The sequence below is a fragment of the Camelus bactrianus genome, chromosome 11, assembly GCF_048773025.1.
Source record: "Camelus bactrianus isolate YW-2024 breed Bactrian camel chromosome 11, ASM4877302v1, whole genome shotgun sequence".
In the NCBI taxonomy this organism is placed as follows: Eukaryota; Metazoa; Chordata; class Mammalia; order Artiodactyla; family Camelidae; genus Camelus; species Camelus bactrianus.
This window is the reverse complement of record NC_133549.1, coordinates 70,158,028-70,183,684: the sequence shown is the minus strand read 5'-3', so window position 1 is coordinate 70,183,684 and position 25,657 is coordinate 70,158,028. Positions and strand designations below refer to the sequence as shown.

At 48.0% G+C, this 25,657-nt stretch overlaps 1 protein-coding gene and 2 long non-coding RNA genes across 22 annotated transcripts in view; 2 read left to right on the top strand and 1 right to left on the bottom strand.

Moving 5' to 3' along the window:
- The window catches only part of LOC105075346 (uncharacterized), a 138,138-nt gene that overhangs the window by 23,228 nt on the left and 89,253 nt on the right, over nt 1-25,657 (bottom strand). The window contains exon 9 of one of the 19 annotated variants that reach the window (XR_012510329.1): nt 9,018-10,311. The exons of the other annotated variants lie outside the window; for them this stretch is intronic. The gene's annotated coding sequence lies outside the window, so the exon portion shown is untranslated. Of the gene's footprint in view, nt 1-9,017; nt 10,312-25,657 lie in introns of those variants that run through there. 19 annotated transcript variants of the gene reach the window in all.
- LOC123619184 (uncharacterized) lies at nt 225-6,311 on the top strand. 2 transcript variants are annotated; one of them, XR_012510331.1, is made up of 2 exons: nt 225-977; nt 5,654-6,311. It is a non-coding gene; the product is annotated as an uncharacterized LOC123619184 (long non-coding RNA). The 2 variants fall into 2 exon arrangements; XR_006727729.2 differs by having other exon boundaries at nt 225-5,568.
- LOC123619185 (uncharacterized) lies at nt 18,981-22,907 on the top strand. Its single transcript, XR_006727730.2, has 3 exons — nt 18,981-19,119; nt 20,497-20,546; nt 21,338-22,907. It is a non-coding gene; the product is annotated as an uncharacterized LOC123619185 (long non-coding RNA).

Here is a 25,657-nt window from a genome sequence, read left to right as displayed (position 1 = left end):
TCCCTGGGCCTCATGGCTACTCCTGCCCAGAGCCGTAGCCGCACTTAACGATTGTTTTGCTGTGATTTTCAGGAATAGGCAAAGGCTTCAGAAGGGCTGGCCAGTAGTGGGGCTGGCCTTGGAGGGGAAAAATTTTTAAGGGGATTTCATAATTTGGAAAGATAGCGTCCTTAGCTATCGCTCATTTCGTTTTTAATTTTTCTCTGAGCAGCCAGTTTGTTAAAAGTGAAAGAGAAAAAAGAGGATTTAAAATTTTTTCCCTCTTGAGATTTTTGGGAGTTTGGGTTTCGTTTTGTGCAGAGAGTGGCGCAGGTCGTGACTCACCCGCACGACCTCGGCTCGGGGGAGGTGCCGCTACCTGCTGTCCCTCTCTTCGCTTTCCAAGCATGACCTGTCCCGGGCAGGCAGCCGGGATCGATACAGGGGTCGGAGGGCGCTTGGGAACCTGTTTCCCAGACCTGGGGAGGAGAGCGCGCCGGAACCCTGTTGTGACTTGGAGGAAAGTGAGTTCGCTCCCCTTTTCTTTTTCTGCCTGCCGAGGGCCAGAAGCGGCCACTAGCCGACCCCTTCCAGCCACCCGCCTCTCCCTCGGGCTGCTTCCTCTCCCCGGAGTTGGGACCCGCGGCAGTCCGGCGCCGAGGCTGCTTTTCCGCGTCCGGATTTCTCTGCAGCCAGCGCTCTATACCAGTCCGCGCCGCAGGAGAGCGCGCCAGGACCCGGGACCCGGAAACCCCTAACAATTCGGTCCCGCGAAGGTCCTGGCGCCCATTCTCGGCCTCGCTGAGGCGACCAGGTGGAAACCAAGTGCAGTTCTGGGTTGCAAGCTCCGCTCCGCAGAGGCGCGGCGGGCCCCTCAGTCCCCGCGCGGATCCCTGCAGTGCGCACCGTTCCCTTCTCCCCAACTTGAGCGGCAGGGCTGAGCTGCCTGAAGCGCCCAAGGAACCAGGCAGAGAAGAGCTCTAATCTTTCTTGAGGAGGTAGGCTCCAAGCACCCCCTCCCCATCACACACACTCATATTGAAGGCCCGGGCGGGAGCTCCGCTCTTTGGCTGTTTGAGCGATTACCCCGCTGGGTCCGCGGGAGTTCTGGGTTCCCGGGACCCCGGAGTCGCGGCGCCGAGCGCCACCCCAAACTCTCCTCTCGCCGGGGTCAGGTGGGTCTGTGTTATCTAAGCCACCCGACTCCCGCGGCGTCAAGCTCCCCCTGCTGCCTCGGTAAGCTCACCGCCGCGCAGAGGCCACCCTCGGCCTCGGGTCTCGGTCAGTCTACCGCGCGGCCCCCGCCGCCATTTGCTCGGGCGTTGGTGACTCTGAGATTTTCCACCCTTCTCCCAGCGTCAGCCTCACGCCTTCTGGGCCTTTTCTCGGGTTGCATGCAAAGCAGCTCTAGCGACTTCGGGGACGCTGCGGGGAGCTCCCAGGCCACCGCCTGAAAGGGACTTGGTAGAGGAAGAATCAGGCTCTGTGCCTCCTATCCGGAAGGGTGCAGCCTCCAGCGCCTCCAAGCCGCCTGCCCGCACTCTCCGAATCGCGCCCGGGACGCCGCAGCCCTGCTCCCACTCTGGTCCGCCTCAGAGAGGCTGGGCTGGGCCTAACTGGGCCTGGTTGGGCCTGACTTACTGAGAACCTCGGCCGATGGGGCATCTTGTCACCCCCAGGCTCTCGGACAGACACCCCACCACCCCCAAAATGGGCTAGGAGGACGTTCGAGGAAGTGTTGTGGCTCGAGTCCCTCCAGACTCCAGTGCCCACAGCTTGCAACGTGAAAGCCAGGCCCTTGCTCATCCTTCACAGGCACCAGCCTCACGCCCCTGGCCACTCCGACCCAGACGCTTCGCCCTTCTTCGCCTCGCGTCTTTGGAGAGGGGTACCTGGGCCGCCACGCCTCGCTCACCGGGACCCACTTGGGCCAGGAAGGACCTAGAAATTCCCCAGCCCTGGAATTTCAGGTCTAGGACCAGCAGGGAAACCAACTGGGCATGTTCGTGCCTTCACACCCACTCTTGGTATTTTATTAACAAAAATCAAGCTCAGAACGCCTTTAAATTTTAATGAGATCTCCTTCCCGGAGTAGCTACTCGGAGGCAGCAAAATTCCGGAGCTGGGGGCCCGGGTTGGGGGGAAGAAAGCGTTCCCCGACGTGTGGGATGGAACTGAGTCACTCCGGCGCGGGTTAGTAAGGAGAAGATGCCAATATGTGCCGCAGGTCCAGGCCAGGTGCGACCCCCGCCCCCTCCGGGAATAGAAGCCCCATCCGCGCTACAAGCCCCCGGCTCTCTCCCGCTGTCTTCTTAACTGCCGCGAGATTCCCCCACGTGCGGGCCTGCTGCCGCTGAAACTCTAACGGAGCGCGGCGTGTCCGCCAGGCGGCGCTGAGGAGCCCGGCTGAACGGGCAGGAAACCGGGAACCCCGGCCAGTGCGCAGGTCGCCGTCTGGGTGGTCATCCTGAGACCCCGGCCTCCACCTTCTCACGGTTTTAAGAGTGGTGTCCAGGAGACAGTTTCCTCCTTGTAGCTCTTCGCTCCTCTTCTGCTGAGAACCATATCCTCCGTGCTTTTCCACCCGCTTTAGCTTCTGCTGTTGTATTCCCCTTGCTCTCTTTCTCTACCCCAGAAGAGTTGGCCCAGGTGTCACTGGTCCCTCCCCAACCCAGGAAGCTCCCATCGCAACCATCAAGGCTCCGACAGGTCACCTTGTCTGTCACAAGGAAGTGGTCGCCATACATTCATGCATTCATTCACTCTCATTGCTCTGATTATTTCCTAGGACCTACCCCTTGCCAAGGGCTGTCCATCTCTTTACTCACCCCTGACATAGATGGAGAAAGTGAGGCCAAGTCCTGGAAGCCAGGGGCAAGGGCAGCAGAGAAAGCCCAAGCCTTTCCCTCTATTCAACCTCTGCTCCCATCTGTACCTCACTCAGTAGTGACACTAAGTGACCCTGGTGTCTTTATGCCAGCTGGTCTTTAAGCAGTAAGGAAAGGCAGATGAAGAAGCCCTTCTGGTTGAATTCCCTGTCCCTTGGAAAACGTGCAAAAGTTGCCCAGAAGGTGAGGCCTGTCCCTGCAAGGCCATCAGATGGCCTCTTCTGCACATAATGCTCAGGGTTCCTCACCTACTGTGGCTAGACACCTGGTAGTGCTCAGAGTGACTGCAAAGCTCAGGCTGACCCATTCACTTTGTTATGGACTATAACATATTACCCTGTATTATCCCATTTACATTTTGCAACAATTCCATTAGGTTGTTAGACTCTTTACCCCCATTTTACAGATGAGGAAACTGAGGCTTAGGAGGGGAAGGACACTAGCTTGAGGTCACATAGCTAGTGAGGGATGGAGTCTACACAGAGATTCTTATCTTGGAGGTGAGAATGCTCTCAAATGAGGAGATTTTAAAGCAGAACAATGCCTACAAGGCAGAGACTGATTCAGCTGGGAGAGAGTGTGGTGGACTAATTTTTATTTTTCTTTTAAGTTCTCAGTATCATTGCTATTATTATTATTATTATTATTATTATTATTATTATTATTATTATTATTATTATTATTATTTTACATTTTATTATGGAGATTTTCAAACATACACAGAGGCAGAGAGAATGGTATCCTAGACCCTGTAAACCCATCATCCAGCCTCAACAGTTAGCAACTGACCCTATCTTGTTTCCTCTATACTGGCTCCAACTTGCCTCCCCTACCCCATTAATTTGAAGTGAATACAGACATCTTATTCACTTCCTCAGTTGTTTGTCACTTCCAGCCAGGCTCCCGATCTAGGGCTCATCCTGCTGCCCCCTTCAGTTGAGGCTCAAGTTCAGTTAGTGCACGTCAAAGCTGGGATTCGAATGCATTTCTATCAGACCCAGAGCCCTAGCACTTCACTCTACCCTGTGCTGGAGGAGATCCCCCAAAGTTCCGGGGATACTGAGCCCCCTCTGCCCAGTGTGACCCCAGGGCTCACCCAGGGGTGTCTGGGCTGCAAAAAGACTCAAGCCCCTGGTGAGGCAGCAGTGCCAGATGGAGACACCCACAGTGCAAGGGGCATTCTGAGAGTGCAAACAGTTTATAGCCCCATGGTGCAGTGCAAAGAGCACAAATTTGGGGTCAGGCTGATCTAAATTGAACTTTTAGCTCCACCACTGACTCAACTCTATGACTCAGCTTATCTGGACCTCAGTTTTCTCATCTGTAAAACGGTGACATTGATACCAACCTAATACGGTTATTGTGAGGGTCAAATGAAATAATTAAAGTGAAACTTCCCAACCTACTGCCTGGCCCATACTGGCTCTTAGTAAAGACAGATTTCTTTCCTTCTTCTCTTCCTAAAGTATCGTTTCATTATGACCAGCCCTCTTGCTCAAGGACTAACTGACTCCCTGGGGTTCGCTGGCTCAACTTCTCACCCTACCATCTGGCCATCAGAGTGCCTATAACCATGGTTCATCTTCTGACCTGGCCTGTTATACCTTATGTCTCACCAGTCTTCACAATTCAGATGCTCTGCCAGCCAGCTGGCCCCCCAGCACCTTGGTTGATGGTGCTCATCTTTCACTACTTCCCTGGAATGCCTTCCTCCCCCCCCTTCCCTCAAAATTCTCTCAAGACTCATCTCTTCCAGGAAGCCCTCCAGGCTTCCCCCTCCCCAACACACTGATCTTTCCCTTACTTTGCATTCCCTTGGCACTTAATGCAATGGTAGAAGGTAGAGGTATAAAGGCCATTGGACTAGGGATGAGGATACTGGGGTTTGAGTGGTGCCTCTTGTGGTTGTGTGACTATGGACAAGGCATTAATGGCCTCTGTGAAACTTGTCTCCAAAATTAATATAGGCCTATGCATACTATGGGCAGCACGTTTACCAATAATAATAATGTTAATAAGCAGTATGTGTTGCACGCTTTCTTCCAGGCACTCATTGAGTCCTATTTACTATCCTCCTCTTACAGGTAAGGAAACTGAGGACTAGAGAGAAGTCATATGTCTGTGCTCCAGAGCACAAGTCCTTTAACCATTGTACTGTGCTGTACGAGTCCCTGTACCTGGGATCTTTGTCCTCTGCCTTCTTTTCCTAATTACCAGCAACTCAAAACTCCTGCTTCAAATCTCAGGCCAGTGTCACCTCCTCCTGGAAGCCCCCCGGGTCCTTCCCATTGGATTTAATGTTCTTCTCTTTGCTCCTGTAGCACCTATCCATCCCAATCATATTCTCTTTACATTTTCCTCACAGCCTGGACTCTTGAAGCACTGGGGAGGAGGGGCTGTCTCCTCTACCTATTTCTATTTCTAGTCTTGGCAGCTAGCTTGGTACCTGGATTATAAGAAATGTTCAATAAATGTTAGAGGGAAGGAAGGAAAAGAAAGGAAAGGAAGTGGGGGGAGAGGAGGGAAGAGATAGGAAAACAAAAACAAAACACAGAAGGAAGGAAAAGATACAAAAGAATTGGGCCTTCTGGGGTAGCATGATTCTTCCAAAGAGAATAGCAGAAGTAGCAGTGGCCTCAGAGAAACTTTGGATGTCTTTACCCGTGGCACGAAACGCAGCCTGGCAAGCTTCCACGCATAGGTTAGAAATTGCATTTGCTGACAATAACAAAGACCCTTAAAGAGTGGCTTAAAGAAGATTAATGTTTTCTTCTCTCTGTCTGGAGGTGAACAGCCCAGGCTAAGAATGACCCTCAGTCATCAGGGACCCAGGATCCTCTGTCTTCAGCTGTGCCAACCCAACCAGGAAGCTTTCATCCTCACGCTGTCTCTGAGTCCAAGATGGCTGCTTGAGCTCAGCTACCATCACCTCATTCCAGACAACAAGAAGGAGGAGTGAAATGAAGTAGAAGAGTCCTCTCCCTTTTGATGAGCCTTTTTGGAATCCACAGACAACTCCTCAGCTTATACCTCATTGAGGAGAACTGAGGCACATGGCCATGCTTCCCTGCAAGGGAGGCTGGAGAAAGTAATGTTTAGCTGGGTACACTGCTGCCTCAAATAAATTCAGGGTTCTGTTACTCAGGGGAGCCAGAAGGGTGGGAGTTGGGATAGAACATTAGCAGACTCTCCTGCATAGACAGGGTCACCCAGGACTGGAGTCAGGAGAGAGCTCTCTTGGTGGCCTTCCAGGGGGTCACTGGTTGGTGACTTGTACCTCTAAACCACGGATTCTTGTTGATAAAGTGGGCAAGGGTGATACTTGATAAGCCCTCAGAAGTTGTAATTCTTGTTCCTTTTAGGTGCCTAGAGTTGCACACTGCAATGATTTAGAGTGGGATTGTCAAAAGTAATTTTCATCCCTATTAAAGCCCTTTGGTTAGAGACCTGTTCATTTTGGCCTTGCACACCACACACAATACCAAGACAGGAAAAAGGGATCATCTTTGGAAACAACAACAACAAAAACAAAACCCACAGGGTGAAAGGAAGTAGCATTGTAAATTCCCACCCACTTCCGTGTTATTGGGGGAAAAATGGAATACAGCCTCCAACACAAAACAAAGGCAGACCAATGCTAAATCAACTTTGCGCTAGCCTTACCTTAAATAAATATAGTGTAACTACAGAACCCTAAACGAAACAAGACACAGCTAAAAAGAACACAAGAGCCATCCTGGAATCACAGCAACACTCAAGTGAGTTTTAATCATGCCTCCATACACCCCCGCAGCGGTGGCCCTTGGACACACCTATGCTGGCTCCTGGAGAGTGTGGGCAGGGGAAGGAGGCTGGGGAAAAGGAAGACTCCTAGGACTGGAAGGGGTAAGGAGAAAGCAGGAACAAGAATGTGTGACTGTGAGCAGTTTGGTTGCCCTCTTGCTGGAAGCTTCCTTGGCACCAAAAAGGGAGAGACATTTTGGAGTTCTGGACTGACCTCTTTGCATGTCTCTCTGTGTCTCTGCCATTTTTCGTTCACACGCTTTATAAACATCTCTCCTCTGCATCCTCCAAGAGCAATTCCTGTGGTGTGGAAATTCTATACCCTCCACATCACTAGCTCTTAAGCCCTCTGTGGGTTGAAGGAAGGATGCAGAAACCACAGCATTTTTTTTTTTTTTTTAGAATCTGATAAAAGCAAAGACCCTTCTTTACAGAAATAAGTACACATACTCAACATTGGAAAAATAATTTCAGGTAGTTCATGAGCCTGCAGATTTTAAATCTTTGATCTTGAAAGATTTAAATATAAAAAGTGCATGCCCTGGGGAAACACCCTGAGGGACTCTGGGTTTTCCTTTCTAAACTTTTCTGACCAGGGCGACATTCCAACTACTCTGTGTGACTAACTTTAATAAATAACATTTATGTCAACCTACCACCAGGTAGGTTAACTTGTGCAACCTTCACAAATAACTCTATGACATGGGCAACATCACTGGCCCCACTTGAGAGATGAGGAAACTGAGGCACAGACAGGTAAAGTGACTTGCCCCGAATCACACAGCCAGGAAGTGGCAGAGCTGGGATTCTGTTATAGGCTAGTAGACTCCATAGCCATTATTTTTGTGCTTTTCACCACTGCATGGTGGCCTTTACCTCTCTGTACACTGAGGCCATGCAAATCTGCCTAACTCTAATGCAGGTGTCAGGCCCACCAGTAGTGTGCTACAATCAGTTCATAAGGCTCACAAGAGCCAACTGCACACATCACTTTCTGACTCCTCGCTCTGTGGTGTTATGTTGATAGCTTGAAATCAACCATGGTGGGAGTATTTGCACCAAAGCAATTGGCAGACACTGTAAGTGAAGGCTTCCCCCCCAGAGAGCTGTTTGTTAAGCATTCACCTGCACACCACTGGACCCACTTCTTTTAGTCCTACTCAAGTAACTGCAGCCTGTAGATCCAGCCACCCAGGCCCCAAATCCATGGGAAGAAGGGGTCTTCCTTCCAGCCGGTGAGGAGGATTTGGGTGTGGTCTGCTGCCCTGAGGCTTAGTGTGTGGGTTATTTAGGGAGAATGACACCATCATATCCAGGCTCCAGCTGCCCTCAGCACCATCCCTCTCCTGGAATCCAAGCCTGGTCATCTGGGGTCCAGATTCTTTATACCACAGCAGACTGACCACTGGGGGATGATTCTGGTAGCCCACCTGACATAGGGGGTCCTTAGCTACCTAGAAGCTTCAGCAGCCTGTCTGTCCAGCTCTGTACCCCAGCTGTTGGACCCTTAGCTATTGATGCCAGCCATGTCTGGTTAACCCTGGCTCTTTGGGGTTAGCTACAGGCAGCTGGCCCCTCCCTCCATCCCCACTAGATACCAGCCCCATTCCTTCTCCTCCACCTTCTGGGAGCACCCAGCAAAGTGCCCAGCTGGGACCAATGCACATTCTCTGATCTTTGTCCATAGGGAAACCCCACCCAACAGCAAGGATTCCAGTGGGCCAGGCCTAGAGTGGAGCCTTCTCCGGGGCATTCTCACCAGAAAAAGTTTCAGAGCACAGACAGGAAATTGGATTACTATGATTATTACCATTTAGAGAACATTTGCCTTGTGCCAAGAGCTTTATAATTATCTATATTATCTTTTTTTTAATCCCTACAAGATCTTTAGGAGATAAGTGCTATATTACTCTCATTTTGTAAAAGAGAAAACTGAGATTCAGAGAAGTTAGGTAACATGCCTGAAGTCACACAGCTAACGAGCAGTGAGCTGAAATTCAAGGCCAGAGCTGTCTCACTCCAAAGCCCATGCCCATAAAACCTGTGTACTTCAACTGACAGGTACTGCTCTCAGAGCTGACAGCAAGTCCACGGCTGCTCCTTCCCCAGCCCCTCCTCAGGGAAATGTGGGAAGGGCAGCTCCTCCTGCCTCCATCGGGGTTCCCTGGGGAAGTCCCCAAGAGGGAAGGCAACCTTGGTCACCTGTGGCGAAACCTCTGCTAAGTCAGAGCAATGATCCTCCAGACACAGAAAGTAAGTGTGTGATGGGGTAGGGTATAGCTCAGTGGTAGAGTGTGCACTTAGCATGTACGAGGTCCTGGGTTCAATCCCCAGTACCTCCTCTGTTACAATAAATAAATAAATAAACCTAATTACCCCCTCCCCAAAAAAACAAACAAGAAAAAAGAAAGTGAGTGTTCATGGCGAGTGTTCATGCAATGAGTACCTGCTGCATACACAGCATCCTCTTAGGCATGGAGGTAGTGGGAAGATGACTAGGACATGGTGTCTGTTCTCAAATAACTTACTATCTCATCTAGTGGGTCACAGAAAAACGGCTGCCTTAAGGTGGGCTGTGATAAGGGCTATAATCAGTGGAGGCATGGGATTAATTCGGTTAGGACGATGTGGAAATCATCAGGGAGGAGATAGCACTTGATCTGGGCTTTGACAATGAATAGGCATTTGACAGATGGAAGTGGGGGATGTGGGAAACCAGGAGGAGGGAGAGAGGATCAAAGTCATGGAGGCAGGGCAGCCCATGAGGGTGTTCAGTAGGGGTGGGGCGGTGGCAGAGGGAGTGGGTAGGAATGTGATGGAAACATTTGGTGTCCTGTTCTTTGATCAGCAATGGGGAGCCACTAGAGGTCTTTGAGCGGAGAAGTACCATTATGGGATGGAGCAATGAGACTGGAGATAAACAGACCAAGACATCAGGTGGTTCAGACAGGAGAAAGTGAGAGCTGGAAGCAGGGGAGAGGCTACAGGACAGGCAAAGTGAGGACAGTCCCAGGGGGCCGTGAGGAGAGAATGGACTGGACTCCGTGAAGGGCAGCGGCTTAAAGGAGAGAGTAAAGGCAAATTTATTCCTGAGTTCTTTAGCCTATGGAATCGGGCTACACTGCTGTAACAAAGAGCCCCACCCCGCCAATACAGAGACTTAAATCAGACGGAAGTTTCTCTCGGGCTTCTGTTATCCATGCTGGTGAGGCTGCTCTGCTACATGATGTCAACCAGGGACCCAAGTGCCTTCCATCTTGGTGCTCCTTCATCCCTTAGGATATTGTGCTCATTGGGGTGATTAAATACGGACACAATTTCCACCCGTGGGAAGAGGAGAGGGAGGAAGTCCAGGGCAAGTGATGTCCTTCTGAACAAATGAGGAAGTTGTTCATAGTCACCTGGCCACACCCAGCTGCAAGGGAGGCTGTAATGTAGTTTCCGCCCCAGTCGCCATGTGCGAGGAAGAATGGGAAAACAGATTTGAGGATGTTGGGCTAACCAGGAGTCTGCCACCTCCAGGTACCTGGAAGAAGTTCCAAGGGAGAGCAGGCTTTGGCCAGGAGGTATAGAGTGCAGCTTTTGTATGAGATGAACTTCTCATGCCTGCTGGAGATGTACATTTGTGAGGAGTAAGCAGAAGAGAAAGCTGGAACCGGGGCTGTGAGGGATGTGGGCCCAGGGAGAAAAAATAGAAGAAAACTGGACTAAATGTGCAGCCTGAGACTCCTGAGGAAGGCTTAGGAGGAGCAGTCACTTTGCCAATAGCTTTTTTCTTTTTTAAAAAATTCTTTCTTTTTTAATCGAATTAAGTTGATTTACAATGTTGTATTAGTTTCAGGTGTACAAAATAATGATTCATATTTTTATAGATTATACTCCATTTAAAGTTATTACAAAATAATGGCTGTAGTTCCCCGTGCTGTACTATGGATCCTTGTTGTTTATTTACTTTTTACCTAGTAGTTTGTATCTCTTAATCCCCTACCCTTACCTCCCTGCTCCCCCCTGCCCTCTCTCCGCTGGCAATCATTAGTTTGTTCTCTGTAACTGTGAGTCTGTTTCTGTTTGGCTATACACATTCATTTGTTTTATTCTTTAGATTCCACATATAAGCGGTAACCTAGGGTATTTGTCTTTCTCTGTCTGAGTTATTTCACTAAACATAATACTCTGTAGGTCCATCTACATTGTTGCAAATGGCAGAATTTTATTCTTTCTGTGACCAATATTCCATTGTCTATATGTACAGTAGAGGATATTGTATTCTTCTTTATCCATTTATCTGCTGATTGGCATTTAGGCTGCTTCCATATCTTCTGCCAATAGTATTTTTCCAAAGATAGTGGCACCAGTATATCCCATACCATGTACTTCTCTTGCACTATGAAGTTGACACTCCTATCTCGGTGACTGGGATCTACTCTCCCTCCCCTTGACTCTGGGCAGGCCTGTGACAAGAGCAGAAGTGATGCTATGTGACTTCTGAGGCTGTCAGGACAGGCGACGCCACCTCCTCTAGGGATGCTCACCCTGGGAACCCTGTGCTGTGAAGAAACCAAGTGGCCACATGGACAGGCCACATACAGATGCAGCAACAGCCTTAGCTGAAGTCCGAGCCAACAGTGGCATCAGCCACCAGCGTGCAGTGACAAGATTCAGAGAATTCCAGCCCCCAGCCTTCAGGCTGCCCCAGGTGACCCTGAGTGGAGCAAAGACAAGCCCTCCCCACAAAGCCCTGCCCAAGATGCCAATTCATGAACAAAATAAGTGTTATTGTTTTAAGCACTAAATTTTGAAGTCTTTTTTTTATAATAATAGATAACTGACACAGGACAGAACCCCTTTTCCCTTCCTAGGAGAAAGTCCCAAACCACACAGAAAGGGGTGACCCTGGGTTGACCTTGCCCATCCCCATACTTCTCTTCCTGTTGTCCTTTCTCCTGCCATGACATGTCCCTTTAGCTGTGTTCCTAGCCCCAGCTAACTGCCTCTGGACCCCCACCACAGCCACCTCTCTGGCACCCTTCAGTCTGGGCCCCTGGCTTGGCCCCACAGTCCCCCCTACAAAGGACATTCCCAGACTGCACCCTTACTCTCTCCATCCCCAGAGGGCCAAGCAGGTGGTCTGGTGGCAGAGAGGTGGTAGGCGAGCTGGGGTCCTTCCAACACAAGGGATGGAAAGGTCTCCGTGTCCCCTTTAATATATTCATTTCCCCTTAGGATGTCTGTAAAAGGAACAAACGTCAAACTTGAAGACAGAGGATGAGGGTCACAGAGGACCCCCCGGGGCAAGACCCAGGGGGCTGGGGCTGGGGAAGTGGTTAGAAGCACCATGTCCTGGGGGAACAAGAGACCTCAGCGTGGTCTTGGCTTCAATGGCCAACAAGGCACTAATGGCGATGGCAGTGGGGGTCTTTGGTAGGGAGGCAAGCACACAAAGCCAGAGCATTATTTGGGTACACTGTGAAATGCTCACCACAATCACGTTAGCGAACACATCCATCCTCACATAGTTACTGTGTGTGTGTGTGTGTGTGTGTGTGTGTGTGTGTGTGTGGTGAAAACACTCAAGATTTACTCTCTTAGCAAATTTCAGGTATATAATACAGTATTATTGACCATAATCACCATGCTGTACATGAGATCCCCTATAACTATAAGCCTGGACACTTTGCCCACCTCCTCATTTCCTCCACCCCCTCCAGCCCCAAGCAACCAGCATTCTACTCTTTGCTTCCATGAGTGACTCTTTCACACTATATATATGGTATCATGTAGTGTCTGTCCTTCTGTGTCTGCCTTATTTCACTTAGTATATTCTCCGGGTTCATCCACATTACTGCAAATAGCAGGATTTCCTTTTATGGCTGAACAATATTCCATGGCGTGTTGTGTGTGTGTGTGTGTGTGTGTGTGTGTGTGTGTGTGTGTGTGTATACACACACGTTCTTTGTCCATTCATCCATTCACAGACAATAGGTTGATTCTATATTGTGGCTCTTGTGAACAGTACTACAATGAACATGGGATGGCATCTGTCTTTTAAAGATATCAATTTCATTTCCTTTGTGGGTTTTTTTTTCTACATCATTTCCTTTGGACAGATACCCAGAAGTAGGATTGCTGGATCATACTACTTTTTATTTTTTGAGGAACTTTTCATTTTAATACTACTTTTAATTTTTCGAGGAACCTTCGTACCATTTTCCATAATGGCTGTTCCAATTTACATTCCCAGCAAGGGTGTAAAGAGATCTCTTTTCTCCACATTCTCAACAATGCTTGTTATCTCATCTTTTTGATAACAGCCATCCTAATGGGCGTGAGGTGATATCTCATTGTGGTTTTGATTTGCATTTCCCTGATGATTAGTGATGCTGAGTGCTTTTCACCTTCCTTTTGACCATTTGTGTGTCTTCTTTGGGAAAATGTCTATTCATGTCCTTTGTCTATTTTTAAATGGGTTATTTGTATTTTTTCAATTGAGTTGTATGAGTTCATCATGTTTTGGATATTCATCCCTTAACAGACACATGGTTTGCAAATACTTTCTCCCATTTCTACAGGTTGCCTTTTCATTTTGTTGATTGTTCCCTTTGCTATACAGAAGCTTTTTAGTTTGATGTAATTCCACTTGTCCATTTTTGCTTTTGTTACCTGTGCTTTTGGTGTTAAGTCAAAAAAAAATCACTGCCAATACCAATGTCAAAGAGCTTTATCTTTAAGGGTTCTTCTAGGGATTTTATGACATCAAGTCTTATAGTTAAGTCTTTAGTTAATTTTTGTATATGGTGTAAGATAAGGGTATATTGATTTCTTGGAGGCTTATCCCTATGCCTGGCATCCAACAGTACACATCCAGGACTGTGGACAAAGTCCCCGCTCATGCACCCTGAGAGTTCAGTACTAGGACCAATGCCTGATGGGACAAAGGTCTGGCCACTGACCAAGTAGAAATGCTGGTTGATTGATAGATCAATTAAGCACAGGACAGATGGCCAGATCAATGACTGATGGGCAAACTGGCAGCCTGGCTGACTGAGGACAGGGCTCACACTTTAAGTATCTTTATCCCAACCAACCCTTAGCACAAGGCCTGGCTCAGAATAAATGCTTAATAAATGGTTTCCATTTTAGTCATATGGCTCACCTAGCTGCAAAAGAGGCTGGGAAATGTAGTCCTTATCTTGTTAAAACCAATTATAAATTAGGTTCTAGTACAGGGGAAAAGGCGAATGGAGATTGGAGGGCTACTGCAGCCTCTGCCATAAGGGGACCGTGATGAGCTGTGGTTAAGGGACGAAGACACTTGAGGTTAATTTACACAGAGCTTTGGAATGTGATGACCTCGTCTGCAGAGCTCTCAGTGGTCCACAATTTATCCCCTTTACCCATTAGTGTCCTGGGGAGGTGCTGAGCCGAGACGCAGAGAGAGGCCACCTTTGAAATGATTGCTTTTTATTTCTAAAGACCTGGCCTCAAGGAAGTACAGTCTTAATGTCTTCTGTAATTCTGCTCATGACAAAATCTTACTCGAGTCCCTATTTAAGACCTGGCCCCAGTGCTCCTGATTACAGTTGACCCTAAGTTCTTTGCAGACAGGACCCATTCAGGATCATAGGTTTCAATTCAGGAGTAAGAAGCAAAAGTCCTGAAAATCCACCCCTGCTCTGCCCTTTGCTGAAATGGCCTCATTCGAAGACAAACGACAACCTCAGCATATAGGTACTAGGCCAAGCTCCAGGGCCCCTCACCTGGGTCCAAATTCCAACTCTCCTGACCAGCTCTGTGACCTTCGGCACATCACTCAGCCTCCTCCTCCAACCCAAAGCCTCACTTTCCTCATCTGTAACGTGGGATGAGAATAATAATACCAACCTTATGGGGTGGTATCTGTGGTGAGAACAGAACCTGGCAGTTGGTAAGAATTCAAAAACCCTTAGGTGTTGTTAGAAACACAGATACTTTGGGCCCATGTTTTCTGCCTCCCTAGCCTCTTGAGGGGTAAACAGGCCCCTCCTTCTCCCCCATGCACACAGCAGATCATCCCACTGCCAGGTCACTCAGGATGCACGTGGAGTGAACAGGCCTGCGGTTTACACGCTTCTCTTCTGACCCAGGTGCCAGGCGCCCTCCTCTCTTCCCTGTGCTTCAGCACATCCCACCCTGAGGTGCCGAGGTACCAAGGTGGATGGTGCTGTGCTGTGGGTACATGGTGCACACCCGCTCCCGATCCACTTTGAAGAAGCATGGGGGTGTTGAGAACCTGATGCACAGGCCCCCAACAGTCCTTGCATTCAGATCACCCTTCTCTCAGAGTAAAGGATAACAGGGTGAAAATGAAATTTGCCTGGGGGCTTCCCTCTGGTTCCTTGAGTGTCACTTTTCTGTGTATTTACGGTAATCATCCCTGCAACAAAAACAGTGACTTCACTGTCTAAATAATAATGTAATTTGTTACAGCTAATTACTCAAGGACTTCCTTAATCTCAATTAAAAGATCCGATAGGATTCCTGCCCCCTCTCATTCCAGTGTTCCCGAAGATCCCCCTAACGTATTCTGGATCACAGATTAGTGGGGAGCCAAGAATGGTCCATGCTGGGCAGAACTGCTAAAATCCATCCCAGCAACATGAAGCGGTGATTTATTGTGACATGGAATGTGGGACATTTCCCCAGCTTTTGTGATTGTGGTAATGAAGCTGTAAACCAAATAGCATGAAATGAGGCAAGGCCTTACAATTTAATCAGCTCGTAAACAGATCTACTGCATCAAGCAAATGACATTATTATCCATCCGAAGTAAATCATGCTAATCTCGGGAGATAAAATCAACATCGTTAATGGTCACATGTCATATTCATCAACACTAAACCATCCCCTTTGACAGATTAATCCTAACTACAGCTCCCAGGATGTATGGTAATAGGGCTTGTAGCATGCATTTCACTCTGCGCCAGGCTAACCAGCACTCTTAGGCTGCTATTACAAATAATTTTTTTATTGATTTACATATTTTAAAATGCATTTAAGGTGAGGCACCATTAAAAACCCTGTCACCCACCCATATTTCTTCCCTCCATTCCCAGACTTTATTAATAGGAATGGGAAGACAAACGCAGTAAGCCTTATAAATACTTTGTTTAGGGCACTGTTAGGGGTAATTAAGATACGGACTGGGGTTTTGGGGGGGAGAAGGGCAGATGCGGAGCAGACAGGGTGATGGGAAGAAGGGACTCTTCTTGTGGTTCAGGGATAAAGGGAAATTGCAGCATCTTTTGCTTCCTGTTTTCCCTTGAGGCGCCAGGGAGAAGGGAAATAAATTCTCCCCCAAATCTGCTCTCTGCACCCTCCCCTCCCCCTTTCTCGCACATCCCACCTCCATCCCGTCAACCCAGCCTCATGGTATGTGCATCTGTGCCAGCTTTCGGTCATTGTATCCTGCCTGCTGACTTCAAACGCCAAATGTATTTATTTATCATGAGGCTGACCTAGGATGAATGCTCCCAGAAAAGTGTCCACTATTCAAAATGTCACTTCCCCTCAACAGGCTGTGCATTATATTGACAGGCATACTTTCAGAGGCCCCTGAATGACGAGGATGGATGGAAGGCTGCCACAGCAGCTGGCACTGCTGCCCGCGTGAGTGAGTGGGTGGGTGGGTGGGGGAGTGGGTGTCCACATTATCTACACCCTCCCCCAGAGCACAGGACTGTGACAGGAGATACAGCACAGGAGACTTACAGGGCTGCAGCACACAGCAGCCCACCCTATCCCAGCCAACCTTCCAATGGGCACTTTTGAGGGGCTGCCTGTCCACCTGTAGTGCCAGGAGTGGGTGGAGAGTAGGAAAGAGGGGGTTGTCCTCCTTCTGAGTGAAGAGAGTGGGGGGTCCCAGGACCGTCACTTTTGGCCACACAGACCTTGCATTGCACAATGGCATTCCTGAGAATCATTTAGTGTGACATCTCTGAGGTCACTGTTGAGTCATGCCCACATTGATAGAAATCCAGGAAGCAGGTCGATTTGGGAGCAAAATGTACCAGGATCGAGCTACTAAGCTCAGTCCAAGCAATTCTCTTGATGCACTGAAAAGACCCCACCTCAGCTTAAGTGGACTGAGGTGAGACTCAGACATTTCCAGATCCCCCAAAACAGGCTTCACACAGCCCTCCTCCTGCTGTGATTTATTTCAGAGGTGAGGTGTTTGATAGATACAGCAGGACCCCGAACCACACCCCCACCCACATCTGTTTTGTAAAATCGCATCAATTAGACCAGTTAATGAAATGATGCTGTGTGTAAATTAACTTCAGAGCTTAGGTGACACCAAGTTCAAGTGGTGGGAACCCACTGAGCTGTAAGATTCTCTAAAGATTTTGTGTCTGGGGTTTTCCATGATCCTTACTGAGATCCTGGAGGTTGCCTGCTCTGCTTATTGAGGGCTGGGGAGCCTGAGGGAAGGCCTTTGCCTGGAGCTGCTTGGGCTGAGTTAGTATGGTTCAGGGCAGTGGTTCGTGAACTTTAGCAGGGGTCAAAAGCACCTAGGGACTTGTTAAACACAGATTGCTGGCCTCCACCTGCTGAGTTTCTTATTCAGTAGGTCTGAAGTTAGACCACAGAATTTGCATTTCTAGCAAGTTCCCAGTGGTATTGACATTGCTGAGCCTGGGACCACCACACTTTGAAAACCAGGGTTTTGGGGCAGGAAGACCTACACCTGGGAGGGGCAGAGGGGCAGGGAGGGTGGTGTAGAGGGGAGCACTGGACTCCCTGGTACAGGTTATAAGCCAGAGCTGGCTCATAGCAGGAAGCTGGGGCTAGAAACAGAAAGTGGTGTTAGGAGTGGTACTTCCACGTCTCTGAGGGCTTTCCAAGTCCAAGGTTCTGTGACTCCAAGACTGCAAGTGAGCAAAGTAGGCCTGACAAGCCAGGGTTGAGAACCACAGAGGTCAAGACCGAAAGCAGCAAATGTCCTAGAGGCCAGAGCTGAATTTCAGCCCAAGTCCCAACTCATCAGAGTTGCTGTGTTTCCTGCACTCCATCCCTTTCCCTCTCTGGTCTTCCCATCTCTTGCCTCCTCTGTGAAGAGAGAGTGTTGCACTAAATGTCCTCCAAAATCCCTTCCATTTCTGATAGATGTGAGATTATGCCGTTGTTTCCCAAAGAGTGGAACCCTTGCTCTATTTGAAAACTGAGTTTCATGGTCAGATAAGTGTGGGAAAGTTTTTAAAACATAAGCTCCCTCTTGGATTTATAATTCATATTCACATCTTAAAAGTGCTTAAGAGTCCTGAAGTCAGGAAACCCATTTACCTTTATTTCGTCCAATAGTCCCCAAACTCATTTGACCTCAGAACCCTTTTCCCACATAACATCTATTAGCATCCCTAACCTATTAGCACTGGGGTTCCACAGAGCACACTTTGGGAAACACTGGCCAACGCCAAGGGCTGAAACAAGTGGTAGGTGAATATGTCAGCCTCTTTTTCCCCGTGCCCAAAGGTGTAGCCACTTCCCCTCATCTCCCAGCGCCTTGGTGCATCGGCACAATCAGCAAACATCCACTGAGCACCTGCCGCCTGCCAGGGACTGAGCTGGGCACTCAGCTAATAGACAGTGGGCTCCTGCACTCTGGCTAGGGTGGCAGGAGAGAGCCTAGGTACTGCCTTGGCCTGGCAGGGAACTTTAGAGATTCTAGCCAAGCTTGGAGCCTTCTGCCCCTCCTTTCCCAGGGGCTAATGTCAATTTACCATTGGTTTCACTAGTAGGTTTACCCTCTCCAGTCTCCCCTTCCCATACAGCGTACAAGCACGTTCATTCATCCATTTAACAAAAATATATTGAGCATGTATTTCATGCCAGATACTGTCCTGTCCTGGGGTACAGTATAAAAGAGGCAAAAATCCCTGTCCTCATGGAGTCTATATTCCAATAGAGATAGATAAGCATGAATAAATAAAATCCATGGCATGTCAGATGGTAGCAAGTGCTAAAGTAGAGAGGGGATAGGAGATGCCCAGGGAATTTTGCTACTTTAAATGGGAACAGGGATGTCAGGAAAGACCTCACTGACCTAAAAGCCTGAAGGTGTGAGAGTGAGCCAGGTGGAAGAATGTTCCAGGGAAAGGGAACAGCATGGGCAAAGCCCTGGGGTAGGAAGATGCCTAGTGTGTTGACTCACGGCTAGGAGACCAACACGGCTGGAGAAAATAAGAGAGGATGAAGAGCAGAAAAGGGTCAGAAAGATGATAGGGGCCAGAGTATCAGACCCTAAGTGGGATGGGAAGCCTTTTGAGCAGAGAACATGACAAAATATGACTTGTCTTTCAAAATAACATAATGCGTTTTTCATCCAGCATATGCAGAGTCCCTGAGGAGAGTCAAAGAACATATCAGTTCATGAAGCTACAAGTTTCCTGGTGTGGGTCACATGGTCCTTCTGCTGATGGCCACACATGTCCTGGTAGGAAAGAGTGGGAAGGCTGTGGGGATAGAGGGAAGCAGGTATGGAGATGAGCAGGAAACTCTGAAAGCCAAACTGTTCTACATATTTATAGTGTTTCTACTTTGTGCCAAGCACTGTTTGAGGCCCTTTACTTAGATCCTCTTCAGATCTCTGAACTAACCCTGGGAGATGGGAAATTCCTATCCTTGTTTTGCATTTGAGAACCTTGTGAGTCAGAGAAGTTAACAGACTTGCCAAGTCATACAGCTCACCAGTGGCAGAACCCAGGGCTCCCAAATGCCCTCATTCCAATGCTCCTTCCTCAGCTTCACACTGACTGGTGCTGGGAATGGTGTCTAGAGCTCCCACACTGTCAAAGGAAGCACTTTCCAGACAGGTAAGCAACTGTAGCCCTTTGCATTAACTCAGGATATCACATAGGTACACAGAGTCTGCAAGGTGAATGTCTCAGGTTGGAAATAGATGCTGAGATGATGGAGAGGTGCATGTAGAAGGTTTATTGGGGAGCACTCTCAGGAGATACACCTGAAAGGAAACTAGGATGACAAGACTGGGATGAGGGGAAAGCTGGTCCCAAATGTGATTGCCACAGAGACTTCAGCTTCCAAACACAGCAGAATGGTCCAAGGATGCCTGGGGAAGCCTGACAGGCACCTGATCCAAGCTGAGCCAATCACAGATGGCCCCAGGAACAGGGAGGTGAAGAATCAAGAAAGAAGTCAGTCTGGCTCTAGGTGTTAATCCAAGGCATCATGAAATCTGGAAGCAGCCATGTTCAGCCATCCAGACTGAGGAGCAGGAGAAGACTGGCAGTGAGAGAAAAGACTGAATCACGTGCACAGAGAGAGCAGAGGGAGCTAGCCCCCGGCTCCAACCTGAAGCCCTGCAGGGCTCCAGGACTTCCTGGATCCACATCCCAGCCCTTAGATGGAGACTGTGGACCAGGGGTGCTGATTCACCTTCTCTAAGTGGGAGCTCTGTGTTCCCTGGGTGCTGCCTCTTCTCCACCATGGTAGGTCCTGATACTCTCAGCATTCCCACCTCTCATCCTTCCACTTCCCCACGTTCTAGTCTTGGGAGTGAGAAAGTCCTCTGATCACTATTTCTTTCTTTCCCTGGGTCCTTGTCTCTAAGCTTTTGAAAGTCAAAGCCAGGATGAGCCTTTTGTTTCTCTTTCTGCTGCCCCATGTCTTCCCTGAGGCACCCGGCATAGAAGAGGCAGAGGGAGTCGGGGAGAGACAAAGAGAAGGAAGTAGCCAGAACTGTTAAAAATTAATAGTTCATATATATTTTCTTATCATGAAACAATGGCAATTTATAAGCCAGAATAGACAGCCACTGTTTCCTTAAGAAAAATTCTTGTCTTGTTTGCAGATTCTCTTCTGGCCCACTGCCCAACAGAAGTGGGATGGCCATTCATTTGGGTAAGTCTTGATTAGGCTTCTTAATTTTCATAAAAGGCAGTCAACCTGACAATCCCCCAGGTTGACTTAAAATGATTTTTTTTAGTTATTATTATTATAAGAGATATTTATTATAAAAATATCACAGAAATGATTAACTTGAAAGTCAGTTTGCCATAATCTTACCTCCCCAAGATAACCACTTTTAGACATTTGATATATTGTATACATATCCAGATTTTCCCTTCCTATCTTACTTTTTCAGTAATACTGATCTGCTCCATTCTTCTTAACAAAATTGCATTGTTCTTTTGACTTTTTAAGAATTATTTTTAAAATCCAAAAGTAACATGTAATTATAGTGAGGAGGGTTTAGGTGAATTCCCTCTTCCCCAAGGTTAGATACTATTACCAATTTCTTATGTATCCTTCCAGAAATGTTCTATACCCTTATGTTGTTTCATTATTTAACTTTTAATACAAGCGGAAGTATACAATATCTACTGTTCTGCACCTTGATTTTTTTTTCACCAAATGCTGTACCTTACACAGCTTTTCCTAACAGTGAGTGTCACCTCCCTTGTTCCTGTTGATGGCTTCATGGTATTCCACTGTGCAGATATGCTGTAATTAAAATATATAGATCCGATTCTCAGCCAGTACAACACCTGCATCCCAGGTCGTTGTTGGAAACAAGGGCCTCAAACTGTCTGCTGCCCAGTCTCTGATAAAAGCAGAGCTGCTCTAAAGAAACACTGTGCACAGAGAGTAACTTGGATATGAGGTTATCTTCCTATTCCTTCCGAACTTAGGTCTCACTCCTGAATAAAGCCATCCATTGGTGAACTGCATATTTAATCCCCACCTCCTGAATCTCCCAGAGAGGAGACTTCACCAGCTCATGGTCCCGATCTCCAAGGTAGGGGTCTTCACAAGCCTTGCCCCTGCCTTAGTCGTGAGGATGCCGTGGAGGATGTTGACCACTGTATGACCCACAGGAAGTCCATGCAAAAAATGTCTTGTTTCTTCTAAGGAGCTGGTCTTTTTCTTTCAGGACCACATGACATTTGTAATTAATCATGTTTCTTATTTTCCTCTTTGCAATGGTCTCCAGGAAGCCCAGAGCCCAATTTTAATAATTACGTAAAACTTTGTATGCCTGCCTGCTTGCCATTCTTCTCCCTCTCATCTCATCTGTGTAATCTCTTATATTTTTCCTAGACTTTTAATTTTAAAGATCTTAATTTTCAATTTTTGAACTTTTTCTGTTTTGCAGAGGTTTCTTATTTTTGTTGGTACCCTGAAAAGTCGCCTCATATTTTTAGTTGTGGAATGAACCATTGCATTAGAAAAATAATTTTGGAAGATGCTTTTTCTAACATATGCTCTTCTGTTCAAATGCCTCCTTCTCCCCTACCCAGCTGATGTGGAGAGGTTTAGAGGGTTCCACAGAGACCACAGAAGTGAGGTGGGGCAGCCAGTGGTGTGAAAGGAGAGATTTGTAGCTCAAGTCCATAGGGCCAAAATGCATTCCAGCTGCCTGGGCGCCCTTGAAATGAGGTGCAAGGGCTGCTAGGCTGCTTAGCAGGGCTTCCAAGCTTAGGAAATGCCTCCTGTCCTAACAGGACTGCCACTCCTGGGATCAGCTTGGAACCTTGCAGGGCCAACCTGGGACTTGCAATGCTTTCAGAGTCAGAATTGGGAAGATCCCTGGGTCTTGATCACATCAGGGGAGGGGTGGCAGTCCCTAGAACCCAGTGGGTTAGATGCCATCCTGTCCCCTTCTATGAGGAATGGCTGTGATAAAATAATAACCGGGAACAGTAGGTGACCCAGTTGGAACAAAGGGGCTGAGGATCGATGCCGCACAGCCACTGCCTGCTTTGTGGATCCTTTTACTACAACATTATATATTACATGCAAATCGCGGCACAAACTTAAGGCCGCTTTTGACGTCAAGTGGCTTCTTTGAGCCTATATGTTATATTTTACAGATCCTGGACAGTAACATTTTTCTTTTTAGTGCGAAGTTGCTCAAGGTTCATCTGAGACTCTTTTAAATTGCTGCTTTCAGAGAAATAACAATGTAAAATGACACGATGATGTATGGCCCCGTCCGGCCAACTGGGGCTGCGGCAGCCACAAACGCCACCAAACCTCTGGGAATGAAGCGGTCCCTGGAGCGCCATTGTGCAATTGTCCTACCCGGATCATTTTTAATTAGTTGCAATTAATTTCAAGTGACAGCGTCCTGCACTATCAAGTCAGAGAGGCTCCGGTGCGTGTGTGGGGTTATTAGGAACAGACGACTGGTGAGAGAGAAGCCAGAGGGGGGTCTCATCACAGGGCTTTTACCTCCAACAAGATTTCCTGGGTGGGGGGTGGAAGGAAGATCACTTCCTGAGCTGGTGGAGGGAACTTCTTCTGAATGATGCAAATGCTCTGATTCTTCCTGGGCTGCGCGAAGGCCCTGCTAGGTAGGCACTTCCTACACGCTGTACGTGCAGTCAGGCGTGTTCTGGCAATTACCTTGTTTCAGCCACACTAAGTGGTTCAGCCAGAAAACCTCAGCCTTAGTGCGGCAGAAGCAGACCCTGAGATGAGGATTTTGGCAGGTAGTTTCTTTTGGGAGGTGAACCCAGGAGTGGGGAAGTGAATCAGGAAAGAGAAGAAAAGGATAAGAGGTGTGTCATGAAGCAAGTTAGTCCTGTGGGTACCTGGAGTTCACTCCCACTGGAGACTCTGGGAGACAACCTAGAACAGACATCTCAGAGCTGTTCCATCCATGAGTGGGAGGAGCTAGGATATGTATACAGTGATCCTGTTGGTTGTTGGTGGAGGACTGCTTCAGAGCTGCTGCACAAAGGTGCACCAGCGGCTAAAGAAAGCGCTCAGGCAAAGAGCTGCAGATGCTGGAGCCGGAAGTCAGGCTTGGAGCACCAACGTGGTAAGGACGAGGGGATGGGGTGGGCACTGGCGGTGTCTGCTGTAACACCTAGGATGCCTTGCAATTCTAAAGTCCTACCATTCCCCAGTACCCCTCAGATTTCCCTCTGAGGCATTTACACAGGGAAAAACAGGCAGAGAGGGGAAGTGGGGTGACATGCCCAGGGCCACCGAGCCTGGCAGAGGAGAGGTGAGAAGAGGGGTTGCCTGCCTCTGGTTGGCAGGCTCTCCCCACCTGGCCACATCTAGGAACCCAGGCTATCTCAGGCTGGGCTCTTGTGAGGTAACTGAGTTTCATTTCCTCCAGCCATCTTGGTACCCTTCCCCTTGAATCCGGGATTCCAAATCCCTCAATAGGATTGCTACCAAGCAATGGTACATGCATGAGAGATAAAACTAGAGACAGTATCCCTCCTGAGCACCATGTTCTCTAATCAAATGTTTGGGGGCAGAGATCACATAGTGACATAGTCACTCCTTGTCCCCTACCTAGTTGAATCTTTGGGGCCAAGGGGCTAACCTCCACTTTTGATGCATTTACTACTCTAAACAGTGGATTTAGAACCAGGACTAAAGCACTTGACCTCCATGCCCTGACTTCCAGCTCCTCCCTTAGCTCCCCAAAGCCATCCTTCACTGGTTAATCAGTAGGGAGTGGGTGGGAGCTAACAAAACTTGGCCCTTTTCTCAGGAGTAATAACTATCACACACATTACATATGCCATGCACTGTTCTAAGCATTTCCATCTATCATACTAACTCCTTTAATCTCTACAACTCAGTGAAATAATATTGTAATGGAGCAGGACCCTGTGAGGGCTTCCTAGGACATATCCCCCCAGGTCTTCCACCTGCCTCTGGTGTGTAGAAAAACTTTAGCCAAAGAATAAATTTAATCAGAAAAGTGAGAAAATGCAAAAAGAAAGCAAAACAGTCAAATAAGACAAAATAATAATAGTTTAGCCATTAAACAAAGTCAAGAACCTTTAGTTTCTCCTCAAGGGCTGGAGACAATATTCTGAGCCACATCCTTTGAGCTATTTTGCAGATATTGAAACCCCCACCAGGTGCAAGAATTTGACTACATGATGACCGGACTGTAGCCATGACATAAGCTGCTCCATATTACACAATTCCAAGAACTGGCCTTAAGGAAATGGGAAAAAACTGACCCTGGAACTGAAGGTTAATTGCACCTAAAACAATCAAGATGAGTCAGATCAGACCACTACATGACCAATTTCAAGATGATTGTCAAAGTTGACTTTGTCCTTGTGCACGCAGCCCCCTCCACCTGTACATCCCTGAAACTCCCTTTTAAAAGCTCTTGCCCACTGATCGGCAATGGGGAGTTGGCTTTTGGAGGCAACCTTCTCCCCAGGTTGCCGGACTCCTGAATAAAGCAACCTTCCTTTCCTATCAACACTTGTCTCTCAAGTATTGGCTTTCAAGCAGCAAGCAGCTGAACCTGAGTTCAGTAACAATATTATTATGCCCATTTTAGAGGGGAGAAAAACTGAGGCACAGGGAGGTAAGGTAACTTGCCTAAGGTCACCCAGCTACTCAGTGATAGAGCTGAGATGTGAACTTGGGCAGTCTGAGTCCCAGAACCCCAGTGATTACATAAACTACTTTAGGAATTCTGGACATCCTCTGCACCCCCATTGAGTTTTGTCCCAAATGTACCCTGAACTGAAATATACAGGCACTTAAAAACTCTCTTTCCAAAAACTCAGACTGTGTCTGACCTAACCACTTCTCTTTTTCTCTCTCTTTATAAAACGGAAGTGGATTATTGCATCAGTTTGGGGGCCCCCTAGAAATAACTGAAGACCCCAGCATTGTCTCCTTCCTTCCAGGGCTTAGCCCCAGGTTAGGACAGCAGGCCCTGCATCAGGAATGTGTGGTTGTCCTCCAGACACTGCAAGTGCATCGCTTTCCTGCAGAGAAGCCAAGTTCCCCTCAATCACCCTTTACGACGCTATCATCCATTAACTTACCTAAACCCTGTCTCTGCGCCTGACCGATCTCCCCACTTACGCAGGATGACTCTTTGCCTACAGAAGTCGCTCTGAAGCCACCATCTGACATCAGATTTTTTTTCCTGTCCTAAACACCTTATCTTTGAACTTCCAATACATTGTTTTCCAACCATCCCAGAACTGGGGTGGCTTCTGTGTTTTTTC